Below are 15,558 nucleotides of genomic sequence, written 5' to 3'. Positions count from 1 at the left end.
CGGTGCCGGTGGTTCTTCCTTAACTCTGGCGAGCCCCCCCCCCTGAAAATCGACTGAAGTGTAGCTAAATCTTAGCAGAGCAGCAGCACGAGCGAGGGGGAGAGCAGCAGCAGCAGCACGAGCGAGCGAGAGCCGGAGCAGCTATAGCAGATCCGGCTGGTATGGACCCCGTCGCCGAAGGGGCCTCGCACTAGGGGAGAGCCATCATGGAGATGTCGCCCGCGACGCCGGCTTCAAGGTAGCCGCTCCATGGGGGTGTGGGTTGGAGCACCGTCGGCACCGGGAGGTCGAGTTAAGGAGAAGGTGCGATGCGATGAGTGTACAACCTCTTTGGTGGCGCCGAGTAGGCCTCGGCTTCGTTCGTGAGTCGGTGAGGATGCAACGGTTCCGGTGGAGCAGGTTAAGGTGGCGCTGTGGGGATGGAGCAGCCGCGATAGACGAGGCGATCGTCGGAGCGGCTCCTTGGAGGTGGAGGACGGGGCGGCTGAACCGGTGGGACGACGAGATGGACGATGGATCCTCATCCTGGGAGGTGGATGAGGGACGTTGAGCTGTTGCGGTGGACGACGTTGTCGGGGAAGAGGCTCCGGCTGGGCAGCGGTGAGGTGGCGGACAGAGGAGGGTGGGGTTTCGCGGCTGGAGCAGAGAGGTTATGGCGGCCTGGGATTTCGAATGGCGAAAAAGAGGCGATGGGAGGGGGGACCATGACTTAGGGACACGCTTGTCCAAAATGTAGGGTGTGTTACAAAAGTACCCCCACCGATTTGAACTAGCGGTCCTTTTCGCTCAGGGTTAGAAGGGGGATTTCGCGTGTCAGGATTTGGCAGCTGGAGGGAGTTTTCGCGCGTGTTGTAATTTCGGGATAGCAAGGCGCGGGTTGTGAAGGCGCCAGTTTTGGGAGCACGATATCTGAATTTTCGGGATATAACAAGGCGCGGGTTGAATTTTAGGGACAAGCCTAACGTGTAATATTGTACTTGTACGTACCAAATCAATTCGCACTTCCCTCAACGAAAAAACGAAAAAAACAAAACTATTCACACCACACAAAGAGAGAGTCATGTCCCATTTTACTATACAAATGCTATTCAAAGCTATGAATCCATGCTATGTCCAATTAATTTTTCTCGCTGGCTGTATAAGGCTACTCATAGTGGGGAGTATCATATACTAGTATCATGCATATGATACTAGTGTATGATACTACCTCCATAGTGCATAGTATCATAAAGTAGTATCATAGATGATCATATTTATTGCCATGCATGACACAAAGTAGCGTAGCATTTAACATGATACGGTATCTACCTATGTTACTCCAATCCTGTCTCTCTTCTTTAATTATGTGCCACATAAGCATGTTTTCTAGTCCCAAGTGCATGTTACCGGTTATGTTACTCCCACTATGGCTGGCCTAATGCATGTAACCTGCTCATACCAACATTTTATTGCATTCCAAATGTCTATACTACCGCTGCAATTCAAACTAAATTTGAATTCATTTCTCTATTTCAATAAGAATATACAATCATGATTGTTGCCAACTTCAACCATCATTCGTGTATTGCCTTAACAACACACCACATGATTACTATAGAGATAGATATGAACTATGTGTATTATATGAACTCTAATTCAATTTTTTGAATACACTTGATGTTGATTCCAAATAATACACCGTGTTTATCATTTTCCATACATACACTATATATTCATAATCTAAACCATGTTCCATACGTACACCTGTTTATCACACAAAGTATAGTGCCCCGCCCCCTACATTATGACAAGTATTTAGCCCTGAGCTGCAAAAGCCACACATTAGCCCAAATTATAATCAATGTTCTATATATTATATGTAGTACTAGCAAGATGCCCATGCGTTCCATGGAACATCAAGATGGTCGAGGGGAGGCCTTATTTGCAAATGTGGAGAGGGATGTGGGTATCTTTTTTCAAAATTGCCATAGTTTCCTTCCTATCCGTCAGAAATAAATTGGACGGCCTATATTGCAGGATGGCAGGCACACCATCATCAACAACTCTGTTTTTATAAGAGTAGAGATAAAATATATTATATGTAGTATAATAACATGTTCATAACCACACCATGTGTATCACCGTTATATATATTCACACATGCGTCGGTTTAAAACACTATGATAAATTCTTCAAATATCCGAATTCACTTTTTATAATGAATTATGATCTCTATTTGTCTTTTACACCCACAAAATCCTCTTATCTTTGTAGCTAGCGCTAACTTTCTCTCATGCATGCACACGCCCGCATCCCTCTCACCCTCCCTCAGCATTCTCTAGCTCCATCGCGCAAATTCGTCTTTTCACTTTAGGTCGTTCACCCACGATGTGTGTAGGCCCCCCCAGCTCCTTCTTTACGGCACACATCGATCGATATGCCTCTCTGGCCAGGTGTGCCTACCACAAACACAAGCTTTCCATCTTATCTTCTCACCGTCCATGCCTCACTCCCACCCCTCTTTTCATCGATCTCGTACTTGCACACTCGTTCCCCCTCGATATAGTATGCCTCTCGCACCACCTCCTAGCTAGATCCCTCTCTCTCTATCCTTCTCCCCGGGCCTTATTTGCTTCTAACACATACATGCATGTATACCGATCGATCTCCCTACATATACCTAGGTCGACTTTAACTATTTTCCCCCACCCATCGATCGACGTACCTCACAAGTTATGTCTCTCCTTTCTCTCACAAAGGACGCTTGATCTTCCTATGTATTTACGTTTGCTTACCACAGCCATATCATCCCCCCTCGTGATTCATGCATGCCTCCTGACCCGTCTCTCACACGCACGTGCACAGATATGTAGCCATCCCCTCTCTTATTGATATTGCAGGCGTGCCCTCCGTTTGTCTAGCAAGCCTCTCCCACCATTTGTTAGAAGCAACTCCACCACCACCCCCTCCAACACTCTAGCTCTGTCTCTCTCCCAACCTTATTCCTCTCCTACACATACATGGATGCCAATCGATCTCCCCCAATACATAAGGTAGGCCTCTCTCATCCTCCACACATATACCAGCCATTGTACCTTTATAGTTAATTAGGTCTCCCCCCACCACACACCGATAGTCGAGCGCTGTAGGTAGGTATCCATGCCATCGAGACAAACTGCACCTGTCCCCTCTCATGTTCTAGTAGGCCAGCCATCCTATATCTTTGACGTGGGCACACACAAATTTGATGACACTCTTTATCGATCACGCGCACACGCACACACACATCATTCCTCTCTTTGATTCTATGGATACCTCAACCCGATGATACCTCCACTCTCTTCTCGTGGATCGCCCCCTCTATATGTATGATATATCTAGGACTCTATTTCACACACATTGCATATGTTACATTTTTTGATTGAAATATCATCCACATATATTGCTTGTCTATTTCTCAACCCCCCCCCCACCCAAAAAAACACTCACGAACCCACACACTATATCTCTCCATGTAGGTGGTGTACCTACACGGAGAGAATAGGTGCACGTACTCACGCTTCGTGCCCAGCCACACCCGCGCGGGTACACGGTGGAGCTCATTTCCGTATGAAATGGCGGCTCACGTGCTAATTTGAACACGTGTAGTGGTTGTTTACCTACGGAGGTCGTGTACCACGCGTGCACGAAACAAAGTTCGACTTGATGCGTTGGCGCATTATTTTTAAATAAAATTATATTGCTCAATGGCACGTACACAGAATATAAAGTGATGTTTATGGAGAAAAAGGTAGTCCGCTCCACTATATACAATGGAGCCTGTCTGCCTGGGTTTGTCTCTCTTCAGAGTATCTCACACAAGGCGGCAGAGGCCTCCCTCTCTCTCTCTCTCACCGTTGTTCACTGATCCGGCCGCATCCCGTCCGCCGGCAGAAAGGGGGATGTGCATCGTTTCTCCGTTCGACGGCGTCGAGGCAGCACGTCCCGATCTGCTGTACCCGTCGTTCTCTCTGACCAAGCTCCGGCGCGGTAGGTCCTACGCCACCTGCTCGCTGCCGTAGTATGGGCAAATCCCGCCCGCCGCCGCTCTCCTAGTTACATCCCAACGACCCCTAGGTATCCCCTCCGGCCTTGCTCCACTGCCTGTCTTCCCACGTCGCTGCATGTGGAAAATCTTGCATGTGGATCTTCCATAGTTCTTTGCCCAAAACGTAGCTCGTCTGGCGTACTTACCATATTGCAATCTCGTCCTCACACTGTTTTAGACAAACACAACCGTGTTGTTATCTTCCCTTGGGACGAGGAATATGCTTATTTTTTGTCGTCGTATGTGTCATCAACTGTTATTGGCCAGTAATTGTTTCCTTTCTACCTCTTTCTTGCAAACAGGGCTATCCATTTCACCTTGTTGCTATTGCGACCTTTTGGTGACCTGCACAAATCACTTTTTTCTTAAGAGTGTTTTGTGCAGTTGTACTAAAATGTCACACGGGCAACGTCTCTACATTTCAGTGCAACTGCACAAAGGGAGATTGGTTTTGCTCTATCCTCCTCATCCAACTCTGAGCCTAATCTTCTCCAACTATTTGCTTAATCTTCTGCAACTAGTTAGTCTTAAGAGAGACTGCAAAGGTGACCGACTTCTATTTGTGTGTTTATTGTTTCATCAACAGCCCTCTATTATTGTAATCACACTTAATAGCTTTGGAACAGGGATGCTCAGCTCTATTTTAGTGGAACTGCACAAAATGATCAGAATGTTGCATGCTCCAGACAGCTATTTTTTCCCAACATGCCTTGTTGATTTAGACAGAGCTGGGGGATGTTGCTGCCAATGAAAGCATGGATCAATTTTAATTTAACACCTTCTCACAACTTTGTCTTCAGTTGTAATGTAAATATTAGCTCTGATCTGCTAATCATTGAGATGCATTAGCAAGGAAGTTAGTTTTTTATTTTTTTCCAAAAGAGCATGGATGGCAAGACACATGAAACAAAAGCTGAAAGCTCAGAGCATTGTACAATTTCATGTCGCTGGAAAATTATTTGTATAGTACGTCAATTATGTAAACAAATGCTGGAAGCTTGATAGCATTGCCAGAAGCCTCTTCAGCATCCGAGTCCATGTGCCATGCACAAAATTATACTTCCGCCATTCCTAAATATTTATCTTTTCACAAATTTCAAATGGACATATTTTAGAGTGTAAATTCACTCATTTTGCTTCATATGTAGTCACTCGTTGAAATCTCTAGAAAGACAAGTACTCCGTAGTATATTTAAGAACGGAGGGAGTAGTGCACAACCGCATGGGAGACTCAGCCCGGTCATTGCGCCGCACTAATAGTGAGTAATGAGCAGTCAAATCATAAGCCCCACCTTTCCCACTGTAAGTTTCTCGGAAGAAGCAACCATCAATACGCTCTTCTTTGAATCTGCTCATACAACTCCCTCCATCACTGTTTATAGAGCGCGCTTGAAAAAAACAATCTCTGGGACCAGGGCGACTAGCAATCGGCCTGAAAAATAGCATTGGTAGTTATAGCACGGCGTCTATTACTAGAGGAAATAATGCGTACACACATGCATGCAGTGCTTCCACCCCGAGTACACACATGCATGCACTTACTCCACTCCGTAGTACATCGAGTGAAAATTGTGGACTTGATTGCGGTTACCACGCCCTAATTAATTGAGCATTAAACCAAACGCGTCTAAACTCTCTCTGGTGGTGGAAATGCATGGAGAGAAATGCATCAGAATGAAGCGCGCCCTGTAAACTGTGACGGAGAGAGGAGTAGTATGAAGGTGCAAAACCAAGTACGTGTATGGCTAGTTGGTCAATGCAGTTCCTCTTGGCATATCACTGACATGTGGGACCGGAGTGTGAGCAACCCGATCTCAATTGACGGCAAAATGGCCAACCCGTCGTTCCTTGAGAGAGACATGGAGCGAGAACACACAGACGGGCTCGCATGGAGGCCAAGATTATTCGAGCATGGTTGATTGATATCATCATTACATGTTCGATGTTTTTTAATACTACTATTGGGATGACGTTTTCCGCCCTTCTCCCGAATAAATGTGTACTTTATCAGAGATTAAAATAAAATAAGAGTACAGACGCTCCACCATGCGGTTCTAGTAGTAGTAGTACTCGTACTACTAAACCTTGAGCTTGGCTCTTCGCCTCTTCGTGAAGTAGAACAATGATGGTACTCCGCATGTTGGGTACTATGTATAGTGTATGCCTCTGGCAATCTGACACCGAATGAACTGTTGCATGTCCACCGCCTGGGCGAGGGTTGGTTGCATTAGTCAAAAGGCATAAGCGAGCTTCACCTTGTCCTACAAGCTTCTCCTCATTCTACGAGTTGACGGGACACACCGAAAAGTAGTGCTACTCCATACTCCCACTTTTCCGGTTATTATCGCTTAATCTTTTTTGCAGGTAAATGAGAGAGCTTTATTCATATATAAGCATTCTTAGGACAATCAGCCAAGAGACTGGTCACTACGAAGCGAGGTACCCCGCAAAAAAAGAAGGCAGCGAGGTGTTTTATCAAGCCAGCTCTCGGCCACATTCAAAGTGCAGCAAGCACGGTTCGCACAAAGATGTGCCGCAAGGTTTGCTGACCTGTTTACATGTTGAATAACAAAAAAGAGAAAATATTACCGAGCGCTCCTATTTGTAACAGGATATGAGCCAGAATTAAGCGAGAATTGTGGCGAGTGTTCCATGCAATCAACTTCTATTATCACATGCGAGAACCCTCGAAGAGAACCAAATGTGTTGGAGATTGCTTTATCACATTTTAAAATAAAATAAGAGTGCAGACGCTCCTTCATCCGGTTCCTAGTAGTACTAGTACATACCTCTATAGTAGTAGTACTAGTACCAGTAAACTTTGCGCTTGGTTGTTCGCCTCTTCGGGAAGTCGAACAATAATGGTACTAGTACAGTGTATGCTTCTAGCAATCTGACACCGAATTAACTGTTGCACGTCCACCGCCTAAGCGAGGGAGAGCTTGCATTAGTCAAAAGTTTCTCCTTGTCCTGCGAGCCACCGCGCGCAGGCTTCTCTTGTCCTGCAAGCTTCTCCTCGTTCGGCAAGTTGACGGGACACAGCAAAGTAATGCTAGTCCATACTGCCTCCTTTCCGGTTAATATGGCTTAATTTCAAACGAGATAAATACACTGTCTGTCACTGTATATTTATAAAAATACGGTCAGTGGACTTCATAATGCACTCATTGCACTCAATATATAAATTTTCCGGTATTTATACGGTCACTAGCTCACCCTAGCTGAGTATGTGTGTGCATGCGCATGTAGGTTGAGCACTTGAGCGTGATCGTGTGTGTTCCGCCGTGTGCTCGGACATGCATGCATTAGGGCATCGCGCGTGTTTTTGCGTCCATGTGTACGTGTGACTGTTGCATGCATGCATGAGGTTGTAGTCCCTCACATTCACATGTTCATAAGTCTATGCTTTGTCAAAACGTTGCATGCAAGGTTTAATCATTCATTGTTCACGCGTGCATTCCCGATATTAATACATTGGTAAAGACAATTTCTTGAGGAAAACGAACCCATGAATTGAGTACAAAGGGGACCAATAAGCCAGGACGGAGGGAGTACCAGTAGTGAACCGGAAGGAGGGAGTAGGTACTAGTAGTACTCCCTCCGTCCCAAAATTCTTGTCTTACATTTGTCTAAATACGGATGTATCAAGTCATGTTTTAGTATTAGATACATCTGTATCTAGACAAATCTAAGACAAGAATTTTGGGATGGAGGGAGTACTACGTAACAACGTGCAGTAACAAAATTCCTCTATGCGCATCATGTCTACGTGTCATGCAAGAAAATAGAGATAAGTACAAGTGAGACTCACGAACGGTCATACACGTAGGGGGAGTACATGTAGGGGCCACTAAGGAGTAGTCAAATCACACAGTAAGTTAGTCGGAAGAAGCAACCATCATTTCACTCTTCAATGACACGTACGCAATATAAAATGGTTGATATGGAGAGAAAAAGAAAACCACTATATATACACTAGCAGGAGCCTATGCTACAAGCCTGCTTGCTTGGGTTGCTCTCTTCACAAGCATAGAACGATGGTGGCCACACCGCTGGTCATAGATCCAGCCTGATCCCGCGCTGGGGGAAGGGAACGATGTTCTGCGTAGACACGGTTGACATCGGCGAGGGAGAAAACCCACAATCGGTGCGTCCCAATCAAGGGTCCCCGCGGTATGGGCTGATGCAGTTCAACTTGAATGTCACACCGGCGAATTTGCTTAATTTTGGTGGAACTGCACAAAAGGAGATCGGATTTCCATATATGTGTTGAGGTTTCTTTCAGGTCCTCCTCGCGAGTTGTTTCAAATCTTAGTCAAGAAAGGTCAGTACCGACTTTCATCCACATGATGGTGCAGTTTGCTTTGAGATGTTGTGCTACTTTTATTGGTATCCTTTTTGGATAAATGTTGAATTGAAGCTATTGAACTGCTATCTTTTACCATTAAGTGAGCAAAAATTGTTCCAACCCACACATAATGCTTGTTTCTTTGTAACAACAAACTCTGCATCACCCCCTTTATACGTAGATGGAAGCACAGGGTGTTGTTGCGCCCACTCTCCCCTGGAACTGTTTATGCTTTTTCTTAATCTAATGTCGCTGGTAAAATTAAGTAATGCCACTCTCAGAATTAATTACTGAACTGTTTTAAGAGAATTTCTCTATTAATATGAATCAATGCAACCGTTTGAGAAATGCTACTATCCTATAATTTGTTTTCCATCAAGATAAGGTAGATGCTTCTTTTTGTGGCCGCATGTTTCATCCTCCGTTATTGGCCAGTAATTGTTTCCATTTTTGCCTCTGTTAAAATAGGGGTATCTATTCAACTTGTTGCTGTTGCGACATTTTTCTTGGCTACGCGAAACACTTTTGTTTTAAGAGTGTTTTGTGCACTTCAACTTGAATGTCACACCGGCGACTTTGCTTAATTTTGGTTGAACTACACAAAAGGAGATCAGACTTCCATATATGTGTTGAGGTTTCTTTCAGGTCCTCCTCACGTGTTGTTTCAAATCTTGGTCAAGAAAGGTCAGTAATGACTTTCATCCACATGATGGTGCAGTGTGCTTTGAGATGTTGTGCTACTTGTATTGGTACTGTATTAAATAAATGTTGAATTGAAGCCTTTGTATTGCTGTCTTTTTCCATTAAGTAGTGAACAAAAATGGGACCAACCCAGACATCATGCTTGTTGCTTTGTTACAGCAAACTCTGCATCACCCCCTTTATAAGTAGATGGAAGCACATGGTGTTGTTGCGCCCACTCTCCCCTGGAACTGTTTATGCTTTTTGTTAATCTAATGCCGCTGGTAAAATTAAGCAATGCCACTCTCAGAAATGACTACTGAATCTTAGTTCAAAACTACAATACTTGTTAGGGATCGGCGAGAGTACCATTTCCGTTAGGGGTCGTCCGGAGTACATGTTTAAGAAATGTATTGTTGAGATAATGTCTCTGTTATTATATATAAGTTACAGTGTTTTACAAATGGTACTATCTTGCTTTGTAGTTCTTTCTACATGTTTAACCAAGGTATTGTTAAGATAATGTCTCTGTTAATATGAATCAGTAGCATTGTTTTAGCAATGGTACTTTTCTACTTTGTCGTTCTTTATACATGTTGAAACAAGGCATTGTTAAGATAATGTCTCAGTTAATATGAATGAATCACACTGATTGAGAATTGCTACTCTCCTGCTTTGTTTTCCCTTAAGATAAGGTAGATCAGTAGATGTTTTTCTTCTGGGAGTACAAGTCATCAACCGTTATTTCTCATTAATTGTTTCCCTTATACCTATTGTTGCTTACAGGGATACCAAAATTAAAGCTCGGTTTTATTTCTACTTTGATTTTAGTTGAACTGCACAAAAGGAGCTAATGTGTCTAAGGCAAACTGTTGCATTAGTGGGTCCAGTTGGTCTTACCACTTGTAGAAAGAAGCAGTCATTGCTTGCGCTACATTACAGAAGGAATGATCGAGAAGATTTATAGAGTATTAGTAGACGCGGGTGACATGACTAGTCTGCAGAGAGCATGGGCAACTTAAAAACACGTGGAGTGCAAAATTTACTCCACAAGGAAAGGTATGACCAAGTCAGTTGCCGATGCATCTATAACAAACGAGGTCAGTATCGGCCTTCATCCACATGATTGTGCTTTGTTATGTTGTGCTACTTATATTGTTGTATTGTTTTGAATAAATTTTCAATTCAAGCTATTGTGTTGCTATCTATTCCTGTTAAAGATAATGAAGATGGTTATAGTTGTAAGCGTATGTTTAATCAACTAGTACCACTATTATATTCATCGTGCTTTTTCTGTATTTATGCAGATAGGGATGTTGAGCTTGATTTTAGTGGAACTGCACAAAATGTTCAGATGGTTCATGTCCTCCATAATACTTCATCATGCACAATACATCGAATGGTTCTCTAATCATTCATCGTCACCTTGAGCCACCGGACTATCTGTTTGAATGGAGCTGCCAACATCGGCCATTAAGAAGGGTAAGAAGAAAGACAAAAAGAGAGATTGGCTACTTTACTTGTGGTTCGAAGGAACACTGGGCAAACAAGTGCCCAAACAAGTACAAGAAGCCAGGACAGGACTCCAAGTCTGTCAATGTCACTCTAAGAAACAATGATGGGGCATCTGGGTATGGTAATCTGTTTACCATACTTTCCGTTTGTTAGTCCACCGATTGGTGGGTTGACACTGGGGCCAATATTCATGTGTGTGCTGATGTGTCTTTGTTTTCTTGCAGCATATAAATACGAAATCCACAGGGATGCTCAGCTTGATTTTAGTGGAACTGCACAAAATGTTCAGATGGTTCGTGTCCTCCATAATACTTCATCATGCACAATACATCGAATGGTTCTCTAATCATTCATCGTCACCTTGAGCCACCGGACTATCAGATGACAAAGTGATGAAAAACCCTGCCCGTTCCACAATCATAGGCATTACATATTTTGAATGGGAAAAGCTTGTCAAAGTTTAATCATTGATGTTATCAAGAAGACATTAATTTAATATATTGGAATTGGAAAACCTTGTCAAATTTTGCTCATTGATGTTAGCCAGAAGACATGCATTTGATATTTTTGAGTGGGACACCCTTTGCTGTGAGCAACGTCGATAGTTTTTTCCTATTCCCGTCTTCAGTTCAGAAGAAAATATTTACTCTGCTAAGTCACATGAATGTTGACTTATGTAAGGTATTTTAAGAGTTTGTTCTGAATGTTGTCTATGTAATGCCAGGCCTTGTGAGTTTGATTGCAAAGTTGAGCTTGGAATGCTGTGGCATGCGGCATCACGAGCTGTTCACCGTGCCTCCTGAGAATAATGCTTCATATTGTTTTGCATGTTGATCTAATGCCTGTGATTTGCATGCTAAGAAGATCATCCTCTTCTGTTGTTTCTGTGCTTAAGAAGTTCATTGTCTTATGTTTCATTCATAGCCTATACGACAACTCGGGTAGTTTAGAGGTGAAACCTTATGATCTTCCGACCAACTCATCATCTTAGGCCGTGATTGGATCGCCGTTTTCCAACCAAATCCGCTTGTAAAACCAACGCTTGTAAATAAAAGCAGATGGTCTTGGGTGAAGCGCTTGGTTGGTCGATTTCGACTAGTAAAATATACACTGGTCTCTCAAATTACACGCGTAACTCGCCGGTTTTTGTTATAGACCTCCGGCCCTCGGTTTCATTACGCCTGTATTTTACGCGTTGTTTCCGATGACGACTAAATTACACTTGTATCTTAATATATGTGTGAAACAATCCAGACCTCCCAAGCGCGGCCTTACCGTTTCATGCCGTCTCAGTCTCTCGAAGGTGCTCATAGGTGTCCGATGATCCTGGCTTCCTGAATGAGCAGCGGGCGCTGTATCATACCATCCATAGGGCCCGCGACACCCTCTCCGTCGTCCTTCGAGTTGTTGTGCTTGCTGTGGCGCCGCCGTCTCGCGTTGTCATCATGGTCAACGAAAATGAGGAATCAGGAGATGACTTTATTTGGACTGGATGACAGTGGGGACCTACTAGGGCCATAGCCATACGTACGCAAGTTCCTCATATTATATATATACAACTATATTTTTTTTCTTCCTCCTGGTTTCCTGACATCACGGTCCCACACCATCATCAACCTATATAGTCAATAAACGAGAGAATTGCACAAGGAGCGGCCGACAGTTGGGACCCAGCAGCTCGAGTAGTATTTGTTTTTTTAGGTGTAAGTGGAGTTTTTCTTGAGCGGTGCTTTTGTTGTTGTTTTGAGGAGCAGGGTATCAACTGGGCGGGCTGTGGCCCGTCTAGCCTAGGCTATTATTTTATGTCGACCAAATATCCAGCCCAGATATTATTTTTTCAAGGTGAAAATGGCTAGCCCAGCTATACTTTTTTTGCGGAATAACCAACCCAGGTCAACTTGTTATTCTCCGCCCCGATGGGCTGTAAAACTTTCCTATGAGGGAGCATTAGGCCTAACAAGAAAATGGGCTTTAAGAAATAATAAATGGGATGTAATTATAAATTCTGGGCTGCAAATATACAAAAACGCACCAAGCAGGTAATTAGTTTCAAAAATATTATTGTTTGAATTTGGAAATTTTAATTTCATTACTTATTGTGCGCACAGTATTTCTTTAGATTTTTACCTAATACAAATTCATTTTGAAATTATATTTAATCTGACTCAAAATTTTGGGATAATTTTTTTCGGATCCCATCAAAATGTGGAATTTTTGGTTGAATTCTGGTTTGAGAGGTTGGTTGAAATTATTAATCATTGTCCTGACTAGAAAATGGGCTGTAATTTTAACAGACTGTAAATGGTTTGTAGTAAATTCCATTAGAATTCAAAAATGGGCTGTAATTTTAACAGACTGTAAATGGGTTGTAGTAAATTCCATTAGAATTCAAAAATGGGTTGTAGACTATTACAAATCGCAAATGGGCTATATGTTCTCTGCCGCAGATGTGATGCTCACTTGTGGGCCTACTATTTTTTGAGAATTATAGTCAGTGACGCGTACGAAAGGCTTGTGGGCCTACTAAGGCATACAGAAGGCTTTGTAAACTTATAGTCAAGACACGATTCTAGCAGCAGTGGCTGTTGGATGTCCATCCAATGGCTGTTGTGTTTCTTCAATCTCGGATATTCTTGCTTCAGCCGCCCAAACCACCGCCGGCGGTACCGCCTGCTACCGCCTCCCGTGGCCAGCTATGCTGCCGCGCAGGCTTCACCGGCCCACTCTACTCCCAAACGCCGTCCAGGCCATTCCTCTACTCACCAACACCTCATGTTCTTCACTGACGATGGCAGCCCCACACCGCAGCCGAACCTGTGAACCCTCGTACTCCCCTCCGCGTGGGCATCCACTGCTGTGTCTTCGCCGGCTCTGGGTCGTTCCCTTCGTAATACTCGCCATCGTTCACTGTGTTGGTTCTCTCGGCGCGGAGTAGTCAACTTTGTCAACAAATGACAGCCATCGGATGAGGCATGTACGTGGATTGGCTGACAGTAGGGACCCACATGGCCCATGGCTGCATGCAGCAAGTGCCCCCGTATTATGTGAAAACAAATAATTTCTCCCCCTGACAGGTTTGACCCACTAGCTACATCTTCGCACGCAAGGAAGTGCTTCCTTTATTACGCGGAAATAAAAAGTTTCCTCTCCCTGACAGCTGGGACCCACCAGCTTTATTATGATCCTTTTCGTGAAAATATAGATTGTACCAAAGATCCTAAATTTTTTTCTTTTTATTCTAACTCAAAAAAGAAGAAACAAAAAAAACCAGAAAACATCTTCGCACGCAAGGAATGCCACCTTATAACGCGAAAAAAATTGATACCCCCTGCTAGCTGGGACCCACCAGATTTGGAGGCTGACTTATGGGCCTACTAAGTTAACGCGTACGCAGGGCTTTGTCAACTTAGTCAATAAATGGTTCTAGCTTCACTGACCATTCGATGTTAATCGAATGGCCAAGCTGCGTCTTCAACCTCTGGTCTTATTGCTCCAGCCGCCCAAACCTGCGCCTGCCGTACCGCCTGCTCCAACCTCCCGTGGCCGTCGGTAATTCCGCGCAGGCCTCACCGCTCGACCATACTACTACTAGCGAGGCCTTCCCTCTACTCACCGACACCACCGGTTATTCTCCGGAGATGGCAGCCTCAAAGCGCAGTCGAAGCAGTCAACCCTCGTACTCCCCTCCGCGTGGGAATCCACTGCTGCGTATTCCCCAGCTCTGGGTCATTCCCTTCCTAGGTCGCTTCATCGTCCACCACCTTGGTGCTCTCGAGCGGTACGGCGTCGTCAACTCGGTCAACGAATGATAGCCATTAGAAGAAGACTGTAAGTGGAGAGGCTGACAGCTGGGCCCATGGCTGCACGCAAGGAAGTGCCTCCTTATTACGTGCAAAATAATGATTCCTCCACCTGACACCTCCGACCTACCCGAAGGGCCTCTGTATTTCACGAAAAAAATGTCCCCCCTGACAGCTGGGACCCACCAGCTTTATCTCCGCACGGAAGGAACTGCCTTCTTACCCCCTGACGGCTGGGACCCACCAGGTTGAAGCGAAGGTAGTGTTATCTGTCCGGCCGCGAACATGTACGTACATAGCTGTCGATCGGTGTCTCTGCAATGACGTACTGTGGCCGAGTAAGGAGTGGAACGTGTTGAAGTAGAGGCGCCGATGTAGCATGTCACGCAGTTCCGTCTATATCGTGTACACGTACGTACGGCCACACTGCAAGATAATAAGTACGGCTATGTACGTACATACAGGCGGGGTCTCTAACGCGTACAACGACTAATCATGTTCATCGGAAGCCAACCGGCTGGGTCGGAACAAAGAAACTGCGTCGTCGTGTTCATGGGGAGGCAACGGAATGCGTCGTGTTCATCGGGAGGCAACGGAATACATCGTGTTCATTGGGAGCCAACCGGCTTGGACGGAACAGCCGATCGAAATGAGGGCTGGCGTACCACAGAACGGAGGAAACGGCCGTTTGTTCGACTGGCCACAGTCGAAACGGGATCCTGTTCATCGGGAGGGGTCTGGCATACCGCAAAACGGAGGAAACGGACTTCTCTTGGACCTCCTATGGTCGAAACGGGGTCCTGTTGATCGGGAGGGGTGTGGCGTACCGCAAAACGGAGGAAACAGACTTGAGTTGGAGCGCTACGGTCGAAATGGGGGTCCTGTTCGATGTGGCGTACCGCAAAACGGGACTCCATGAGATATTGTTCATCTCCACCGTCGACCTCCTCCAGCCTCCATGGGCTACTATTCATCCACCGTTGACCTCCTCCAGCCTCCACCTATGACTGTTCATCCACGGGCTCCTGTTCATCCAGCCTCCACCGCTCCTCCACCGGCTATTGTTCAACCAGCCCTCTCCACGGGGCCCTGTTCAACCACCCCTCCACGGGCTACTGTTCATCCAGCATTCCACCGGCTACTGTTCA

This window comes from Triticum aestivum, chromosome 6D (genome assembly GCF_018294505.1).
Source record: "Triticum aestivum cultivar Chinese Spring chromosome 6D, IWGSC CS RefSeq v2.1, whole genome shotgun sequence".
In the NCBI taxonomy this organism is placed as follows: Eukaryota; Viridiplantae; Streptophyta; class Magnoliopsida; order Poales; family Poaceae; genus Triticum; species Triticum aestivum.
This window is presented reverse-complemented; position numbering follows the sequence as displayed.